Source organism: Myotis daubentonii, chromosome 16 (genome assembly GCF_963259705.1).
Source record: "Myotis daubentonii chromosome 16, mMyoDau2.1, whole genome shotgun sequence".
Lineage (NCBI taxonomy): Eukaryota > Metazoa > Chordata > Mammalia > Chiroptera > Vespertilionidae > Myotis > Myotis daubentonii.
This window is the reverse complement of record NC_081855.1, coordinates 55544596-55564625: the sequence shown is the minus strand read 5'-3', so window position 1 is coordinate 55564625 and position 20030 is coordinate 55544596. Positions and strand designations below refer to the sequence as shown.

Below are 20030 nucleotides of genomic sequence, written 5' to 3'. Positions count from 1 at the left end.
CTTTTGAAATAAACAGTGAACAGAGTGCCTGGGTGCCACTCGTACCCAGGACTAAGTGGCCCCTCCTTTCTCCACTCATTTGTGACATTGACTCTTCATATGTCAAAGTCACATACAACAGAGGGGCCTGAAGGCCACTCTGCTCCATTAATAACTGTGCGCTTCTGCCAGGGCCACACGATTCTAATTCTTCCCATTTTTAAAATTTGTGGTTATTTGTTACCACTCGTTTCTCTCATTACTCTTTTTAAAAATTATTTAAGTACTAGTGTCCCAGTGCACAGATTCGTGCACATTGAAAGGAAATTAATTAGAAGAAATATTTTAATATCACTATTTTCCCTTTCTTTATAATAGAAGTATCAGCCAAATTCACGATCGACGATGACAAATCAAAACACACACGTGCAATTGGCACCAGCAAGAGCTTTATATGCATCACGCATGCGCGAGTCCACTTAGCCTTTTATAAATATGGCCCTCAACCCCCCTGGGAAAGGGGCCACGTCTGCTGCTACCCACCCCTGACTCCCCGTCCCAGCCCGAGGGCTGGGCCCTAATCAGGCGATCGGGGCCTGCTGGCCAGGGGCAGTGACCAGGAGGCTGGCTGGCAGGCCCCATCGGCAATCAGGGCCTGCAGGCTGGGGGCAGCTCCTGTGTTGAGTGTCTGCCCCCAGTTGTTCCATCCTAATAGTCTCTTAGGCTTTTATATATATAGATAATAAATTTGCTTAATTAGACCTGCTTTCTGATTTAGCTAAACTTTTTCCAGCCCAGTGAAGCACCCCAACTTCTCTTTCAGGTAATTGTCAGCAACACAGCAGTAAACATCAACACGAAGCAGATTATTATTGTAGATCACGCAGGGAGAACAAAGGGTGAAATATTTAACTGTATCAGTGTTTGACTATATTCTGTGCAGTGAGAAAACCTGAAGTCATTTTCAAGGTCCACCATTTCTTACTTCTTTTCAGTCAGGTCAAGTTTCTAAACTTTCTAAATCTCATTTTCTGGCTAATGCAAAGAAAATAGGATTCCACCGAGTCTCCTATCTACCTCCTCCAGGACTTCTGTGAGGATCAAATGAGATGAGGCATGAGAAAATGCTTCACAGACATCTGGCTAAAGTGTGAAATGTTTGCACCTGGCCATAAAGCCAGTCGTGTTCCTGCGCTGAAGAAACTCCAAGGAGGCTAGTCGCTAGGGAGGGGAAGCCGGGCATTGCTATGTGACGTCATTACCCGGCGACCACAGTGACTGTTTCCAGGCTGGGCTGGGGGCCGCATTTTGTGCCATGGGGTCTTGGCAGCGTTGGCTGTGATTTGGTGGGGTGTTGCTCTGGGGCGGTGGCAGGGCCTGTGTCCCACTTGGGGGAAGCCGAGTATTGGTTTGTCGGTGCCAGGTCCATGGTGCCATTTATTTTTAAATGGCCAGTGGGTGTCATGGAAGCTCCTACATTGAGCGTCTGCCCCCTGGTGGTCAGTGCGCATCATAGCTACCAGTTAGACAGACACTTAGCCTTTTATATATATAGATATATATTTTTATCCTTCCAGATGAAATTTACAACCATTTTGTCATGTTCCAAAAGAAAAATATGTATTTTTTAAAAATTAGAACTGTTTTAAACTTGCAAATTATTTGAACTGAGAACTGTAGGATTTGATTTTCCTGCTTGAGAAAAATCTGTTTCTTTCTCTCTTCTCAGTGACACTGTCCTTTTCTTCATATTCATTTCCTATACATATTAAGCTCATTTCTAGGGATTTTATATTTTCTTGTTACTATGTATAGCAGTGGTTCTCAACCTTCTGGCCCTTTAAATACAGTTCCTCATGTTGTAACCCAACCATAAAATTATTTTCGTTGCTACTTAATAACTGCAATATTGCTACTGTTATGAATCGTAATGTAAACATCTGATATGCAGGATGGTCTTAGGTGACCCCTGTGAAAGGGTTGTTTGACCGCCAAAGGGGTTGCGACACACAGGTTGAGAACCGCTGATGCATAGTATCAATATTTCATGCATCACCTAACTGGTTACTGCTGGTAGGTACCTGGCCAGGTTACTGAGTGATCTATATTGCATCAAGTAACTCTTTAGCTCATCATCTTGAGTTTTCTGGGTATACAACCTATAAACAAAACCATCTTCTCACCTTTTATTCCTTATTTCTATTTCATATTGTGGTAGGCAGAATGTTGAGAGTTCCTCTCCACCCAGAGATTTCTGGCCCCTGGCGTACACCCCAAACCCCAGCTCCAGTATCACAAAGCCGGCCCGTTCGGGTGTTCTATCCGGCCCGCGGAGCCGAAAGAACAGAAGGTTCTCTTGCTCTCCCCTCCGCTCCTTCACCAGCAGCAGTGTTAACATGGCAACGTCGGGAAACACGGCCGCAGCTCCTTCTTCTGAGTCCAGTTTAAGAACCCATTGTGGCCCTCGAGTCAAAAAGTTTGCCCACCCCTGGCTTAGACGGACTGGAATTTACACAGATTGGGAATGAGACACTGGCACAGTCCGTTGCTTTGGCACTCAGCTTCCACAGACGCTGTCCCCACACTGAACTACACAGAGCATTAAGACAACAGTTTGCACCCAACAGCATGTACCTATCTTCCCGTAAATGAAGATGCTCTGCCTTCTCCCCAAAGTGAGGAGCCACAGTCCTAAGAGCCATCGTAACCATCACTGCTACACTCCTTACTCTTTACCTTCAGTACAGTCCCACGAAATATTCTGTTCTCAAAGGCTAAACTGTCAAATTAACTCCCAATAATTTGGATGTAAAATAAGGGGAAGGAAAAAGTTAAACATCCAGATGTAACAAGCAAAGAAAAAACATGCTAAATTACTCCAGTTCTCACTTCTGTACCTGGTCCTGAGGCCATGATGGTGTCTATGACTTTCTTTTCCACTGTCCATCCCAGATTTTTTTTTTCCTCAATCAGAACCTCAGCCAGGCAGGGTTCTCAACATGACAGGACCACCCAAATCTTCAATCCTGAAGAATCGGACTCAGCAGCTCTGCCTTGTGGGGCCGGGGGGAGAGGGTCTTACAGATTGTCATTATTCTTTGATGTTGAGCGTAGCAGTCCTTCCTAAGGTGCACTTCAGAGAATCCTGCCACAGACATTTACAGCTATGAATTTACCTCTGAGTACAGTTTAGCTGTATCACATAAATTCTGATACGTTGTGTTTCCTTTTTTAACTCAGTTGAAAATATTTCTAACTTTCCTTGTGACCTCTCCTCTTTTTGGGGGGTTATTTAAAAGCCTCCTGTCTAATTTCCTGTGGATTATGCATGGAGAGAAAGGAGGAGGAAGAGGACTCCCACGGTTTGACTGGAGTGCCGAGAGCAGGGGTGGGCAAACTTTTTGACTCGAGGGCCACAATGGGTGCTTAAACTGGACCGGAGGCCGGAACAAAAGCATGGATGGAGTGTTTGTGTGAACTAATATAAATTCAAAGTAAACATCATTACATAAAAGGGTACGGTCTTTTTTTTTTTTTTTTTTTTTAGTTTTATTCATTTCAAACGGGCCATATCTGGCCCGCGGGCCGTAGTTTGCCCATGGCTGGCCTAGAAGGATGTGGTGCTCTCAGGTAAATGGGGGGTGTGTGCACCAGAAAGATGTGGGGCCAGAGCAGGCCTGGCGTCCTGGGCCTGTGAGGGGGACATGCTCTTTAAGCGGCATGTAGAGGAGGCAAGCGGATATGCAAATGCTCCATCTGGGAGCAGTCCAGACTGGTGACATAGAACTTAGGAGTCTTCAGGTATGTGTGGCATTTAAAGTCACGGGACTGAATGAGGTCACCAAAGGCGTGAGTGTCAATGGCGAAGAGAAAGTTCACATGAGTAAAGGTGGAGAAGGTTCCATGAAGGAGTCTGGTTCTATGCTAGGAATGCTGGGACATTTAGAATTTGACCTGGCAAGGACAGAAGCCAATTTAAGCCCCTTAACCATGGATGTGAAGTAAATGTTATCACAGGATAGCATGTCATACCTGTGACTAATGGAGGTGTTAAAAATTACCAGATAATGATATCAAGAGACCTAGGTGTCCAGAGACATTTAAAAATACGGATATATTAATATTAGGCTTACTGCACATGTTTACTAAAATGCTAACATCCTTACATTGTCCGAACCCCTAAACAAGATCCGTACCCCCACACCTATTTTTTTCTGTACCCACAAGTCTCTCTACCAATCGTGCACTTAACCTCTCTCTCTCCTGGAAACTGTGAAATCAGTGAGGAAGCAGAGCTGCTAGCCCTTCACCCGAGTCAGAGGATGAAAGGAAGAGCGCGCTCACTCCAAAGGCGGAGCCTGAGTCCCCGGCCTCCTGAGCCTGCAGGTTTGCAGCTGCATTCTTTCCCATTTTGTGTTGAGGAACCAGAAGAAGATATAATGCGGAAGGAAAATGGGTCAAGTGAGGGAAATTGCTTTCCAACAGAGGTTTTCGATGGAATAGGAAGCAGCTGAATTAGATGGAAGAAAGGCAGCCATCACCCATTCATATGCTGCTCTTCTTTATCAAAGGCAGAGCGCTTCTAGCCTTCCCCATGAGCTAAAAGGTGACACAGATTTCCAGACATGTCTTCCCACTTGATATCATGTGGCTCAGAACTAGAGCCCCTTTAAGTAGCTTTATTTGTCTCAGTAACATTAATTGTCAAATGATGCTTCAAGAAAACGGGGCTGCTGGGGAAAAACCTGTGAGAGCTCCGTGCGTCTGACCTGCGCCTGCCCAGGCTGTTTAGACGCAGAGCGACAGTTAGGGAGAAGAGGGAATTTCACATTTAAATAATGCTTCTTATAAACACATCAAAGTCAGTGTTGCCTTTAGAGTTTTAAAGCCCAAAATTACTCTATTTGGGGCTGTGAATCCATTAGACGCAGGAGATTTATGTAACATTTGATAACTTCTTAATTAAAGCAGGTCAGGTCTGGGCCCCAGAGAGCTCTTAGATCCCACACAGAGGGACGGCTCCTCTGTCTGAATGAGCTGGTGACAGAGCTCAGGTGCATCGGCTTCCTCACCGACTGATGAGAGTAAGTGAGGTGACGTGAAGTCCGTACTTGGCACATGGTAAGAACAAAGGCGACAGCTATTATGAAGTTCAGAACCCTTTCTCCAGCTGTGAACCTGTATCTTCAGAGCAAACAGGCTCTACAACACAATACATGGCCATGAAAGAAAGCAGACCCGATCGTCTCAAAACAGGCCTTAACGCCCATCTATGGAGCTCAAAGTTTCAGGAAAGAAAATGCAAACAAACAAACAAAAAACCTCCCAAAACAAATGAGAAAAGAAACCCCTGAAAAGGTGAAAAGAGCAAATTTTAAAAAGGGGAGGGGAAGGTTATGGGAAATGCAAATAAAAGGCTTGAAAACTTCTGAGCAATCCTGAAGTCTGAAATTGATGTCCACTAATTTCAGACTTAGTTGGGAAATCACAAATTAATAAGAAATAGCCATTTTTGTAGGCTGCAGGATTTATGTAATCAAAATTCTGCCACTGAAGGGTATTAAATCGGCAGTGTAGTAAATTAATCACATTTAATAATTTTGCTAAAGGAGTACTTAAATTATGAGTGCACATAAATTGATTTCAAGAAAAAGAATGCTGACAATACCCTTTTAAAATCTAATCTGATTTCCACAGAGTCCTCCCTCGTGGAGAGTAGCGCAGTAAGTTTGACACTTGCTAAGTGGACATTCTGGGTTGGCCAGAATGACTGCAGTGGTCGTACCTGAAGACAGTCACCAGATCTGTGAAAGGCAACCAGGCGTTATTCTGTACAATTTTATCACACCTGAAATTCAAATGTCCCTAAGAAACGTCACATTATTTCTTCACAATTTTGTTGGTGGCACTTACCAGGGGCTTCAGGGAAAGGGAACTGCCCATTCCTATGGGCACCCCCAGAAGACAGTGCCAGGTGCCCCCTGAGGACATTAAGACCATCACCCACACCCTCTCCTCACACCTCCCGGGAACCCCCACAGGGAGGCTGCCTCTTGGGAATTATGGTTGGCCACCACCCTAGAGAGGTCTCAGCTTCCTCCCGCCCCCTCCATCCCGGGTGGAAGCAACATCTCGGAAGGAACAGGTGACTCAAAATTAAAGTGAAAACTTTAATCTTAGCCTCCACAATATATTGTACAGATACAAAAATGTTATCTCTGCTATCAGTAACTCAAAATCTAACAGAAATGAGCGACAATGAAGGCTTTCTGCAAAGCATTAATCCGCAGGCTCTGCTCAGGTTTAAAGTCTAAAATGAATGGAGAGAACCAATCATGCTCACCCACTAAACATAAAACCACAACATATACGCAGGTACAGTGGTGGCCGCGGTTCTTACTCATCACCCAACTGTGAAATAAATATTTTTGTCTGCTTTAAAGCTTCCTCACTCCACTCTACAGGACGGTTAAAAAAGTCCTTTATTTAGTTTTATTTTCTTTGTTAAAAAAGAATCTATTATCACTTAAGTTTAAGGACTCTATTAAGTTTATCTAACCTTTAACAAACTCTAATAACTTCAACACAGGCATTACTCATACTGGTATATATTTATGTTATAATCTGATCTTATGTTTCCCAGAAATATATTGATGATTTTTTTTCTATTTTCTGTCAATATTGTGCAAATACCCACAACATTTACAATATATTTGGAACTGTTTTATAAAGCCTGAGTGAAGATTTTTTTTATGGGTATGGTACTCAGAAAATTCAATTTCATTGAGAATCTTCACCATAATTAACAGCAGAGCCCCATTATTACATGGCTCATTACATGCTTGGATTAATGCTGAGTCAGATCTCTACCCCAGACCCTCACACAGTACACTCCTCTGAAATGCTCTCTCCTGTTCCCGTCTCCACCAGCCTGGGCGAGGACTCGCTGTGAGACACTGGAAGGAGCAGTGTTTGGTGTCTACACGGCAGTAACAGACGGTGCTGGGAGGCTGTGGCTCTGGGACATGCTTGTAAAAACATTCTAGACACATGCTACATATCTTCTTACGTATTTTCCTATAGGGCAATGTTAGAATGGCTATCTCATTAAATAAAGCACTACACACTTTAAAATGTAAGCATGCCAACAATAATAATGGGAGAAGTATTGAGAGGGAGGAGGAAATGAGACTAGAAACTCTGTGGTTCCCACCAAAAGGGATGTAAATAAATAAATAAGGGACCCACTGCCGTAGAGAAGCAAGCATGTAAGACGGCTCCCGTACGCACTGGCCTCCCTGCACACCCAGGAGCAGGCCTGTGTGCCTGACCTCTGAGCACTCAGCCCTCCCACAGCTCTCGCCAAGCACGCTGGCCTGTCGGGTCTGCCGACTCCTCCCTGCGCCTTTCCAGTCCTCCCTACCCCTGCGCACGTGCAAGCCTGCATCACCTTAGAGGCGCAGCACCAGCCATGGCTTTCCTGCTTCCGATTCCACCTCCATCGACGACTCCTTGGTGCAGTGGAAGTTCCTCATCTACCACTGAGTTTACATCATGCCCATCAATAGTTCCCACGAAGCCCCTTTAACCCTCACTGCCAACACCAACCTCCACTTACAGACTTGTCATTTTTTCAATAAAAATACTGAGTCCAAGGTGCTATGTCAGTCACTTTCCAAAACGTTCCCCAAACATGGCTTGTCCGTTCGTCTCCTTGTAGAATATCCCTTCTAACCAGCTAAATTCTGCCCACCTTCCAGCACCCTGCAAGCGAAGTCTTGCCTGACCCCTGCGTCTCTTCCCTCTCTCCACACTCCCCAAGTCTGTCCCACTGAGCTAGAAGATGGCTTGGGGGGGCAGCAATGTTTGATAGTCACAAAAGTTTGGGCAAGACGAGGCTAATAAAGGTAAACATATTTCTTTGGCGGCTGAACTCCTCCGAGCATCCCCTCCATCCGCATCTTCCAGAGGGGGACAGGCACATGGCTCCCTAGCTGTCCTACCACAGGCTGCTTGGCTTTGTTTACCTGCTGAGCCTGTCTCCCTCCATGGGCGCCCCAGGAGGGCGGACGTGCTCCCTTCCCGTGGCCGCGTCTGTGCAGGAGAGGAAGGGGGAAGTGTCAGGCCGGGCTGCAGAAGGCAGTGTGGGTGAGAGAGCCCACCCACCAGCCTCGGCTTCCCCTCCCCGACCTCAGGAACAGAGCCCCTTGCAAGGTGCTGCTGAAACTCAGACGACCCCCTAGGTGTCCAGCAGGCACCCCGCTAACGTTTCCGCACACGAGGCCGAGGCCAGAGGCTCATTAAAAGCCATTCAAGCCTCCACGCTACTTATCCCGGGCAGGGCTGTGAGGGGCCGTGAGTTTACACTCCGCCTCACCTCCCACAAGCCGTAGGATCTCGCGGAAGTTCCTTTCCTTGTCTGTCCTCCCTCTCCTCATCTATAAAATGAAATCAGTAAGACCAACCATTTGCCGGAGTGCTGTGCGGATGAGACACGCGTGCCCCTGGCACACTGCCCGGAGTAGATGCTCACAGATTAGCTGTGCCCGGTGGCAGATTGTTTTTAAGTGAACATCTGGGTCACCTGAGAAGGTGCTTTCTAATGACCACCCCCCCCCCCCCGGCTCCTCAGTGTCCCCATGACTCCAATCTACTTGCTTCCACACAGCCCCCCCTTCCTCCCCCCCCCCGCCCCCCAGGAAAGCCTCCTTTAAAACACCAGCCTCCTGGAGAACAAAGCCTATGAATGCCCTTCCCACACGTTCCCTCCCCGCCGTATTTCATATTCCATCCAGTGTAAGAGACACAATGCAGTCAGAGCGGCAGCCCTGTGCCCCCCCCCGCCCCCCCAGCAGCTCTGCTCTGAGCACTGCCCACAGCACGGAAGGGGAGAAGGGAGCTGTGCCCACGCCGCCATTTCCCAATGTCAGGCCTTACTTCATTCCCCATGGCTACTTGAGCTTCGGTTTCCCCGCTTATTAAAAGAGTAATTAAAAAGAAATGATCTTTGGGAATAAAAAGTAAACAATACCTTTGCCAGGCTCAACCCAAGCAATTGATTTCAGTTGTGAGACCTCTTAATAAGAGAGGCTGTGCACATAAGACGAACCCAGCAAAGCGCACCTCCCAGTCACCACCTTGGCACGCAGCTGCGTCTGGCACGAGCCTGGCTGCCCATCGACAGGACGCAGCCTGAGGGGCCAGCTGCTGGGAGGCCTCTGACTTGATACTGTGTATTGCAGGCCTGCAGCTCAGGCCTTCAGAGGAAGGACATTATGGAGATACCACACAGCATTAATTTCTAAAATGTTCTGAAGAAGGAAAGCAGAGTTTCTAAACCAGCGGTTCTCAACCTCTGGGTCGCGACCCCTTTGGTGGTTGAAGGACCCTTTCACAGGGGTCGTCTAAGACCATCCTGCATATCATATATTTACATTATGATTCATAACAGTAGCAACATTACAGTTATGAAGTAGCAATGAGAATAATTTTATGGTTGGGTCACATGAGGAACTGTATTTAAAGGGCCAGAAGGTTGAGAACCACTGCTCTAAACAAAAAAGGAGCTGTTCAGCCCTGACCAGTTGTTCAGTGGTTAGAGCGCTGGCCCGCTCACCCAAGGGTCATGGGTTCAATTCCTGGTCATGTACCTGGGTTGCAGGTTCAATCTCCGGTCCCAGGTAGGGTGCATCTGCAACCAACCCATGTGTCTCACATCTCTCTCCCCTTCCACTCTCCAAAATATCCTCAGGTGAGGATTAACAACAACAACAAATAGATTACTATTCGGTGTTAGTATTCTAGAGGCTCACCGGGATCATCTCAATTTATACAGATATTGATTAGTCACAGAAAATGCTGTACAGTGATGATGAGCTGACATATTTGCGCTCTTTCATTTTCTTATTTTGTATAAAAAAATTAAAGTTTTTGGTGTCAGAAAAGGTTTACGAGGAAGTAGGATGGGAACCGACCACGCTGGATCCGTTCACCGGGGAGAGATGCCAGGCGACTCTGGGGGCCTGTGCTGTGGCCCAGGCGCCCAGGCATGTCCCTCTCCAACAGAAAGAAGCGTCTCCACAAAGAGGCCAATGTGGAGGGAGGCCTTGTGAAGGGCAACGCACCACTAGAGCAAGTATCTCACCCATCGGCCCCTCATCGGTACTGAGTCAGAAAGCCAGCGCCCAGTGCCCAGCGGGAACTGAGCCAGCACAGAACGCTGGAGTTCACAGCAGCAGGGCCGCTGAGCTTCGCAGCCGCAGGGCTGGGGTGCGCGCTGTCTGCCACAGCAGGATGCTCCGTGGCTGGGGGCCCAGACTGCGTGTCTGCGTGCTGCCGAGGCAGGAGGCACTCTTAGCAACAGCTCTCCATCCCCGCAAGAGCCTCGGCCCGACAGCATCTGTGGCCAAGAAAGGAGTTTTTAGTAAAACTCCAAAGATGGCACAAAGGGTAGGAATTTTTCACCATGTTTTTAACATGCAAAAGCTTGTCATATCCCAGTTGGAGAATTTGAAAAATACACATTTTACTTTTCATTAAATAAGTTACAGTTCAAATGCATGATTTACGCAACAGAAAACGTACAGGATTATATTAATCAATTTGTTCAAACAAGTTCAGAGGGCAAAGGTTATGTGTTTCTTGGTTTCAATGTCAGGCATACTATTTCAATACAAGGTTATATCGTTATTCCTGACAACAAGTAACCTTTATATCTTTAAATAATTGTACTCCTGAAAAGCTGTACATAAGCTGAATGTTTATAATTGAGAACATTTTACTGTACTAAAGTCTACTTAAAGAAAGCTCATTGTATATTATTTTGCAGTGACTGAACAATTATTTAAATGTGTAAATTTTAGATAATCATACTTAGACTGGCTTAAAGAAACCCTGAAACCTACCTTAAAAAGAGGCTAGCTCGCCCTGGCCGGTTTGGCTCAGTGGATAGAGCGTCAGCCTGCGGACTGAAGAGTCCCAGGTTCGATTCCGGCCAAGGGCATGTACCTTGGTTGCGGGCACGTCCCCAGTAGGAGGTGTGAAAGAGGCAGCTGATCGATGTTTCTCTCCCATCGATGTTTCTAACTCTCTATCCCTCCCCCTTCCTCTCTGTAATACAACATATTAAAAAAAAAAAAAAAAAAGGCTAGCTCTCATGTGATGGTCTGCTCTCCTACTTTAATCTATGACATCTTCAAACAAAAATAAGATATTATGTGTCTTAATTAAGCAACTAAAATCCAGTCCCCTTCACGTGAAATCAGTCATCATGAAACTAGAACACAGCACCAGTACTCTCTCACGAGGTTTCTATAACTTAAGAAGGCCCTCTAAAATAAAGCTAGAATAAAAGGTAAAAACCCATTTGATTGTTTCAAAATCATGAGGTGAGAAGCCAAGACAATTTCAAGGAAAGGCAACAAACCAAAATAAAAGTTACCTGGCTCCTCCCCACCATGAAGGCCCATCCATGCCCATCTGCGCAGGCCCCTGCCCCCGCATCCTGGCCTCCTCTGGGTCCCAAGGCTTCTGTTACTGCCCCTGGTTTCTCCCTTTCTCCTGCTTTCCCACAGGCGTCAGCTACTCTGGCTAAGCGATCTCTGCTGCTCCATCTCCAAATCTTAATGATTTCATATGCGACGCTGATGTGCGAGCAGCAGTCTCAGACTCCACAGCCATCTACTGTCCGTCTTTAACATCTTCTCGATGCCACCTTTGCACAATAAGCCCTGAGTGGTGAGCAGTCATGAGACGTAAGACTGCAACCCACGGAGGCAATTCCTACTGGGGAAGGCACAAAAGGTCGTCTCAAAATGGCTCTTTAGCCTTAAAATGCTAAGTTGTCCGGGAAGTTATAGGATGCCAACGACATTCTATATTCTTCAATCAAATAATGGACAAATAGACTAATTTCCACTAATCATCTTTTTTTTTTTTTTTTAATTTAAAATTAGCATCGCTTTCTCGAGTCCAGCAAGAATAAGTTTACATTCAGGGCCTCCCTGCCCTCACTGGGAGGTGGGGTAGTAATGCAAGCTCCCCATTCTCAGCCAATGCTGCCGGAATTTATCTTCCATTTCTCTCCAATGGAAAGGTGTCCTCACTGAGAAGCTGCCCTCCAGCCCTGTCCTGATCGCCAGCTTGGTTTTGGAAGTGAGCCAGGTGACAGCACTTGGAAAAGCACAACTGTATCTCAGGAAAGCTGGCTGCTTAACAAAAAGGTGTGACAGTGAGAAATACTGTAATTTAAAGTTTCCTATATTCCTCCATGGTATGTATTAATCACTGAGGGTCAAATGGAACAGTTCGCTGGAGTTTCCCTCACAATCAGCACTATAATGCAACTATTTGTTCCAAAATTCCTGAGCCAACTAAGTATAAATATAAACCTGTTACAAAATAATCTTTGTGAAAGTGGTTAAAATATATGCCACTTGAAAAAGAACAATAATAAGCACTGTAAGGAGTGAAATCTAAAATCAACATTTACATATACCCTAGGTTACTACTAAAATATTGAAATGCCAGAACTCAAATGAAATAGGATTGAGCCTATGACAGCCTGGTGTCCCCCTATTTAATTTCGGACGTCAATAATAAACAGGAGGTTCTGGTCAGTAAGGCCTTTGACTGGGACAAGAAGCATGGAAGACTTAGAATGAGGCCTCTGAGGGAGATCCTCATATACTAATATCTGGGGCTGTAGACACTCTCTGCTGGTTAAGGAAGTGCCAAGTAAAAGAAATTATTGTGTCACCATAAGTATGATTTAACTTAACTAATAATTTTACTATTACCATTTTCTAGGCTCTCAATTTCTCATGACCCAACCTGTGAAAAATAAAAAAACACACAACAGATTCCAAGAACCTCTATTCTTATGGAAATACAAATATTAAGAACTTTCTGTAGAAAACAAACTTTCAGTATAGGCAAACAAAGTAACCGTTATTCAGGCTATTGTCTTCTGTAAACAGCAACAATGAAATAAATGTGGATAACATAACTGGGTTGGTCATTTTTGAAACCTCATTTTACATCATTTTCCCCAACAAAGCATCCTCGGGGTGCCAGGCTGAAAGGTGTCCAAAGACCTCACTACCTCCGTGGTTCGGAAATGATGTGAATTCTTCAAGGTGCCCTCTGCCAACCGAGTTCGTCTGCCTGGGGCTAGCTTTTACCCTTGATCCTTTCACATGGGACCGAAGGAAGTCTGGAATCTAAGCACTCAGTTGTCAGCATCCCCTCCGTATTTCCAACCGGCCACTACCGTCCTCTGAGATCATTCAAGTCACACGTCCAGTGTCTCCGCTCATCGCCATGGCTACTCCATTCTAAACGTAGGACATAACTTGCCTACAATAAGCCCTGTGCAGGGTCAGCCACGTTCAGGGCCCTAGCAGCCTCTTGACAGGGGTCATCCTAAAGTGACCCCGACCCCGGCCGCAGCATGACGACCTGAACACCGGGCACAGGAGAGAACCCGGACCTCGGCAGCACAATGGGCTCAACCACCCAGGCGCCTCCAGCTTGCAACTCCTTGAGACGCCCGGGGTGGACATCGACAGAGCACCATTTTGAGTTCAGAATCCGCCGTTCATGCCTAGAAATAACGGAGCGCACCAAATGGTGGTTCCCTCTGACAGGGGAGGCAGAGGTCCCAGGCACGGGGCTCCGCCGGTGCAGAATCCCCGACGCCGCCGGGCGCCCGAAGCCGCAGTAGGTGCAGCAGGACCTGCGGCTGCTCCTCCCCCGCCCGCCCGCCCCATCCAGGCGGCGACGCTGCATCCCCGGCGAGGTCCCCCCGCCCCCCCGCCCCCCCGCCCCCCCGCCCCAGCTCCGCGGAGCCTGCCAGCCAACGGTTCCCCCGTCGGGCTCCCGCGCAGGGAGCCCCTCCACGCGCATCTGCACGTCTTAGTAGCTGCGAATCCAGCCATTAAATCTCATCCGCAAGGTAAAGGGGCGGAGGTGGCGCCCAGGCGCTCGGGTTACGCGATCCGATCGCAGGGCCGCTGGGAGGTGGCGCGGCTCCCCTTCCTCCCGCGCCTCGCCCCGCAGCCCGCGCCGCTGCAGCCCACCTGACTGCAGGCCGCCTTCCCCGGAGCACGCCCGGGTGCTCTGCCCCCGGACCACGCACGGAGGCCCTACCCCGAGCCCCCTCGGGCGGCGGCATGCCATCCGAAACGCCAGCTCCCTGGGCGCCGTTCCGGGAGAGCCCGCCGCCGCCACCCGCATCCGTTCAAAAACGCCGCAACTGATGTGTCACCGCACCACCCGCGGCGACCCCGCCGGCGCCCCCGCGCACCGGGCAAGGCGAACCGCTCTCGCCGCGCGCGCGCGCACCCGGCCCCGCGAGGCGGGCAGCGGCTCCCGTCGCCCCGCGTCGCGCACCCCTTCCCGCCGGGACCCGCGACCCCTTGCGCTCCGGGCCCGGCCGAACAAAGGCGACGCCGCCAGCTCGGCCAGCGGCGGCGCCTCGGAGCCCGGCCCGCGCTCACCTGGGCTCCGTCCCCGGCGGCGGCGGCGGCGGCTCCTCGGCGGGGCTCCGGCGGCGCAGGCCTGGAGGCGGCGGCGACGACAACAACCCGGGCGGCCGCCCTGGGGCCTGCGGGGCGCTCGGGCGGCGGGGGCCCGTTCAGCGCCGGCGCCGCAGGCTCAGGTCCCGGCGCGGGCGGCGGCGGTGGCGCGGGCGGGTGGGCGGCGGCGCGTCCCGGCAGGTCCAGGTCCGGCCCCGGCGACGTCGCGAAGCGCCCTCCTCCTCGCGCCCGCGGGCGGGACGGCAGCTCCGGCCCGACCCGGGATCCCGGGCGGCGGCGGGGCTTGGCGCTCGGCGCTCGGCGCTCGGCCGGCTGCGCTCCGTCCGCCTCCGGCTCGGGCGGGCCCGCGGCGGCGGCGGCAGGAGCGCGGCGGGGGCGCGGACGGCCCTGTCAGGGGCGGCGGGGGCGGCCGAGGCGGTGCTCAGGGCTGCGGCGCGGCGGGGCCGGCGGCGGCGGCTGCGGCTCCCCGGGCCGTCGCGCTGAGGTGCGGAGCTGCCACCGCGGCCATCTTGTTGCTCTAACTGACAAGAACCCCCCTCCCCCCGCTCCAGCCAGACGGGGCGCTCGCGCCCCCTTCCCCGCCCCACGTTGGCCTCCAACAGGAAGTCGTCCCGGCCTCTGGCACGTGACTCCACCGCATCTGCATACCGGAGGCCACTGGCCAATAGGCGCTCTGCCTCAGCTCCGCCCCCCGCACCCCTCCTCGGCCCATTGGTTGGCCTGGGCTAGGCCACGCCCCCTCCTTCCCCCTTAATTCCTGCCGGGGCTGTGGTTCCCCAGATCGCTCGGGGAGCGCGCCAGGGTGCGAGCGAGTGGGCGCGCGCTCTGCTTCCTCGGGCGCGAGGAGGTTTCGGGGGCCAGCGCCCGCCCGGGGTCCGCGGAGAGCCGCGCAGCTTCCTTCCCCGTCTTGTGGTGCAGCGGCTCGGTGTTAGCGCGCTGAACCGCCGGGCGGAGATATGGCCCTGCGCATCCGCTGGGTTCTCCGGGCCTGGGTTTTGTGCGTTTTTTTCACTCGGCGGCGCCGGCTCTGGCGCGCGTCCCGCCCGTGCCGTGCACACGCCCTGCTTCTCCCCGCCGTGCGCACACACGGACACGCGCCTGCCCGGGCCCGGGAGCATCCTGCTGGCCGCGCGCCTTCCAGCTCACCCTTGCGCGCCGCGCATCCCAGGGGAGCGCCCTGCTGCGAGCCAAACAAGTCTCGCCATGAAACAGCTCCCCGGGGACACATCCCTCTCCCGGGAACACGAGCACCCGCCTCACCGCGCAAACGGGCGACCGGCCCGAACCCCGGCGCTCTGCCTCCCACGCCGCACGGTTGCTTCCCAGCTCTCGGTGCCCGGCCGTGGTCCTCCATTCCGCTGCTCGTCCTCCACCCAACGGGTCATTAACCGCGGGTCTGGAGCGGTGTGCAATTTCCAAGTCCCCTTTTAACTTTCGGTTCAAGTCACGGGAATTGTCTCCGTGTTCACGAAGGGCCGTGGCAGGGGGCCAGCTTTCCCCGTGGTGCGGAGGCGGCTCAGCGGCGCTGCTTGATGGCTGGGGTTGGAGGAAGCCATTCCTGTCTACGTGTCCCTATGGTGAAGAGAGCAGAGAGTGACACACTGCTTGCACGCTGCAATTTTGTTACCGCAAGTGTCATGCTTTGAAACGTCTGCGATGACAGAGACACAACAGGTCCCTCACTCTGGTTTCCCTTCGGGGGCCCCAGGAGCCTGGTGCTCTCTGTTCCTCCCTGGCCCGATTGTAAGGTCTCCTCTAGGCAGATCCGCAGCCCACTCTCCAGCATCGTCTTCCCATGTCTCTTGTAACAGGCCCACGCTGGTTGAAGCAGAAGGACACTCGAGGGATCACCATCCTGCCCGCATGGATATCGCAGAATGCCAGGTTTATTGCATTGCATACAAAGGGTGCATTAGCTCAGCGGTTCTCAAAGTGTGTTCCCGGGACCAGCAGCTCAGCATCACCCGGGAGCTTGTTCTCAACACAGCTTCTTGGGCCCGCGGGCCGGATCTGCTGAAGCAGAAACTCGGGGTGGGGCCCAGGTATGTGCCTCTTCCCGAGCCCCCCAGGTGATTGCGGCGCACCTTTCCTTAGGGTTCTGTCAGTGACACTTGCCTCCCCCCATCCCGGCCACTTCCTACACACACAGGCTGCTTTGCTGCCTCTTGGTCCCCAACCACCAGAAGCTGGGGAAGGATAGGACAGATGCTCCTCACAGCCTCGGAAGGAGCCGACCTGCCCACCCCTGGGTCTCAGATTCTAACCTCGGGACTGCGAGGCAGGGAATTTCTGCTGTTTCAGCGCCGAGTGTGTGGCACTTGGTTGCTGCAGCCACAGGAAACCGGCACAGCCGCGGAAGGAGGGGGCTCGGCTGGAGAGAAACGTGAGGCCAAGAAAGTGGTTTTTCGTTGTTTGGTTTTGCTTTTCTAGCGGGGGAGACATGAGCATGTTCCTATGCCGAGAAGAAAGAGCCAGTCACAGCAAAGAGGGAGGAGTCTGTTGGTTTGAAAGGGTTGAATATGGAGTGAAACAGGCCTTTAGGGGATGAGGGGGGGACCGTACTCTGTGTTCAGGGGCTATGGGGGGTCACTTCTGTTACAGAGACCAGAGGGAGGCATGGACATAGTTGCAGAGGCAGTGAGTCTGTGCATGCGTGTGGGGTGTGTGTGTGTGTGTGTGTGTGCATGCGTGGTGTGTGTGTGTGTGTGTGTGTGGTGTGTGTGTTTGCGTGTGAGAGAAATGGGTGGGGGTGGGAAGAGAGGTTTGCAAAAAATGGAGGCCATTACCCCCCTTTTAAAAACATTTATATTCTTTTTTTAAAAATATGTATTTTATTGATTTTTACAGAGAGGAAGGGAGAGGGATAGAGAGTTAGAAACATCGACCAGCTGTCCCCTGCATGCCCTCTACTGGGGATTGAGTCTGCAACCGAGGTACATGCCCTTGACCGGAATCGAACCTGGGACACTTCAGTCTGAGGGCCGTCGCTCTACCCACTGAGCCAAACTGGTTAGGGCCCCACCTTTTTTCTTATGATGTTCTGTCCTAAGATTCCCTGAAAGGCTAAAATTCTGTTTCTAGGCCTTTGGGAACTCAATAGCTATTTGAGTACCAATTATTGTTTTATTCTATATTAGTAGTGTTGCATTTAAATTTATTGTCTGAGGCGTATTAAACTGAATAGGAAAACTCACTCCTTGTATCTCCGCCTGCTATTGAAACACATGCCAACCCCCACACCATGCAGGACTGCATACCTAAACCACGGGAGGCATATTTCGCCTGCCTTTGTTTCTCTCGGCCTGGATCACAAGTGACATTTCGGATAGCTTGGAGGTGAGCCCTGCTCAGCACATGTGAGCACTTCATAGCGCTCTCTTTATTTTTATTTATTTATTTATTTTGTTTTATTGATTTCAGAGAGGAAGGGAGAGAGAGAGAGAGAGAGAGAATCATCAATGATGAGAGAGAATCATCGATCGGCTGCCTCCTGCACCCCTCCCCATCCCCCTACCCCCTGCACCACCACTGGGGATCCAGCCCGAAACCAGCGCATGTGCCCTGATTGGGTATTGAGCTGTGATCGCCTGGTTCACAGGTCAACGCTCAGCCACTGAGCCACACCAGCCAGGCGACGCTCTCTTTCTACGGGGCACCCACCGTGAGATGACGGATGAAGTGATGATGAGGATGTCACCTGTCTGGGGGGGCTCCGCTGTTTCAAACGGCCTCGTGCCGCGGGGTCCTGTGATACGGGCAGACAGCTTTGGGGCACTGCTTCTTTGATCCAGTTCTACAAAACTGGCACTCTGGTGGGGATAGGTGACTCGGGTGGCAGAGTGCCACTGGGGGCGAAGGAAGAGGGATCCTTCTGAGGCTGCGTCCCAGCTGGGCCTCTCTGGGGCCCACGTCTGCTCACGGGTCTGGCGATCAGTGACTCCAGGGCTTGCCATCTGACTGAACTCCCGTGTGGGACCAGCTCCTCCTTTCTCGCATGAATTCAGCACATATTTGCAGGCCTCTAGCCACACAGAGAGTGCCCAGGCTCCCGGCCACGCTGAGCCCCTGCCGGAGGAGTCCTGAGAGAGAGAGAAACGAAGCTACCTCCCTGATCTGCTTTGTCTTTTTTCTACAGCATTGATCACCCTTTGTGATGCATAATTTGTGTTTTTTTTTAAATATATTTTTATTGATTTCAGAGAGGAAGGGAGAGGGAGAGGGAGATGGAAACATCAACGATGAGAGAGAATCACTGATTGGCTGCCTCCTGCACGCCCCACACTGGGATGGAGCCCACAACCCCAGGCCTGTGCCCTGACCGAGAATCGAACTGTTAGCCCCTGGTTCATAGGTCGCTGCTCGACCACTGAGCCATGCCGGCCGGCTCTTTCTCTCTTTCTTAGCGGTGTCCCCTTATTTGAGGACTTGGGACTACGCTCAGAAGAAATGCCGGAATGTTTGACATTTATAACAGGCATTTCCTGAGACCTCTATGGACCCAAACATATATTAAAAAAATGAAACAAAACCTTTAATAGATCATTTTCAATGGACTCCCCAGCCCAAGTAAACCAAACACACGCTTGACTGCAAGTAAAAAACAAACGTGTGTGTTAATGGAGTGTCGCCGAGGAACAGATTATCGCTAACCGCAGCAGCTCGCAGCAGCAGACGTGTTACACACACGGTTTCCGAGCGTGAGGACCCGGGAGCAGCCGGGCGGGCGGGAGGTGCTGGCTCAGGATCCTCCATGAGGTGGGGGACAAGCTGCTGCTGGGGTCTGTGGTGGCTGGGGCTGGGGCGTCGCCAAGCCATCTCACGCTGTGGGCAGGAGGCTCCCGTGTCCTGCCACGCACGGGGACCTCTCCACAGCGCTGCTCACGACATGGCGCCCCCCAAAGCGAACGATCCAAGAGCGAGGACACCGTGATGGAAGCCCAAATGCTCTCTAATCTGCTACCAGGAGCCGCATTCCATCTCTTCTGCTATACCAGCCCTGGCTCAGGGTGGGAGGGGACCGTGCAGCCGGGGTGTCCACGGGGCCACCCTGGAGGCCGGCTCCCTTGCTCACCAAGCCACTTGGAGACACAGGTTCCCTGAGGCCAGTGAGGCCCATTCCCAGTGCACACGGTTCGAATTTATGACTCAGCAAACTCCAGGACATGCCCTGTCATTGCCTTGGAGGGTCCTGCTGGAATGCTGCTACGAAGGGGAAACATCTTCTGCGGATGCCACGACTCCCTGAGCCTATGGGGTCTCGTCTCCCTTCTCGTCTATCAATGGAAGGGACCGTCCTGGGAAGGTCCCATCCAACGCTCAAACTCCATGGCTCAGAAGTTGCTTCAGTGGCTCGGCCAGTAGAAACGAAAAAGTCTCCAAAGAGAAGACAGAATGTGCACTTGAAAATGCCACTGTATTGAGGTGGCTGGGCTGTGCCCCGTGGACTGTGCAGAACCCAGCGGGAGGGACGGTGGCAAGGTCTGGGGGCTGGGACTCCGGAAGGTTCCTGTTGGG

The 20030-nt window shown here is 51.3% G+C and overlaps 1 protein-coding gene across 4 annotated transcripts in view; it reads right to left on the bottom strand.

Moving 5' to 3' along the window:
- Nucleotides 1-14610, bottom strand: part of TNRC6C (trinucleotide repeat containing adaptor 6C) — a 73850-nt gene extending 59240 nt beyond the window's left edge. For all 4 annotated transcript variants that reach the window (XM_059671372.1, XM_059671374.1, XM_059671373.1 and 1 more), the window contains exon 1: nucleotides 14478-14610. The gene's annotated coding sequence lies outside the window, so the exon portion shown is untranslated. The remainder of the gene's footprint in view (nucleotides 1-14477) is intronic.
- Nucleotides 14611-20030: the final 5420 nt, after the last annotated feature.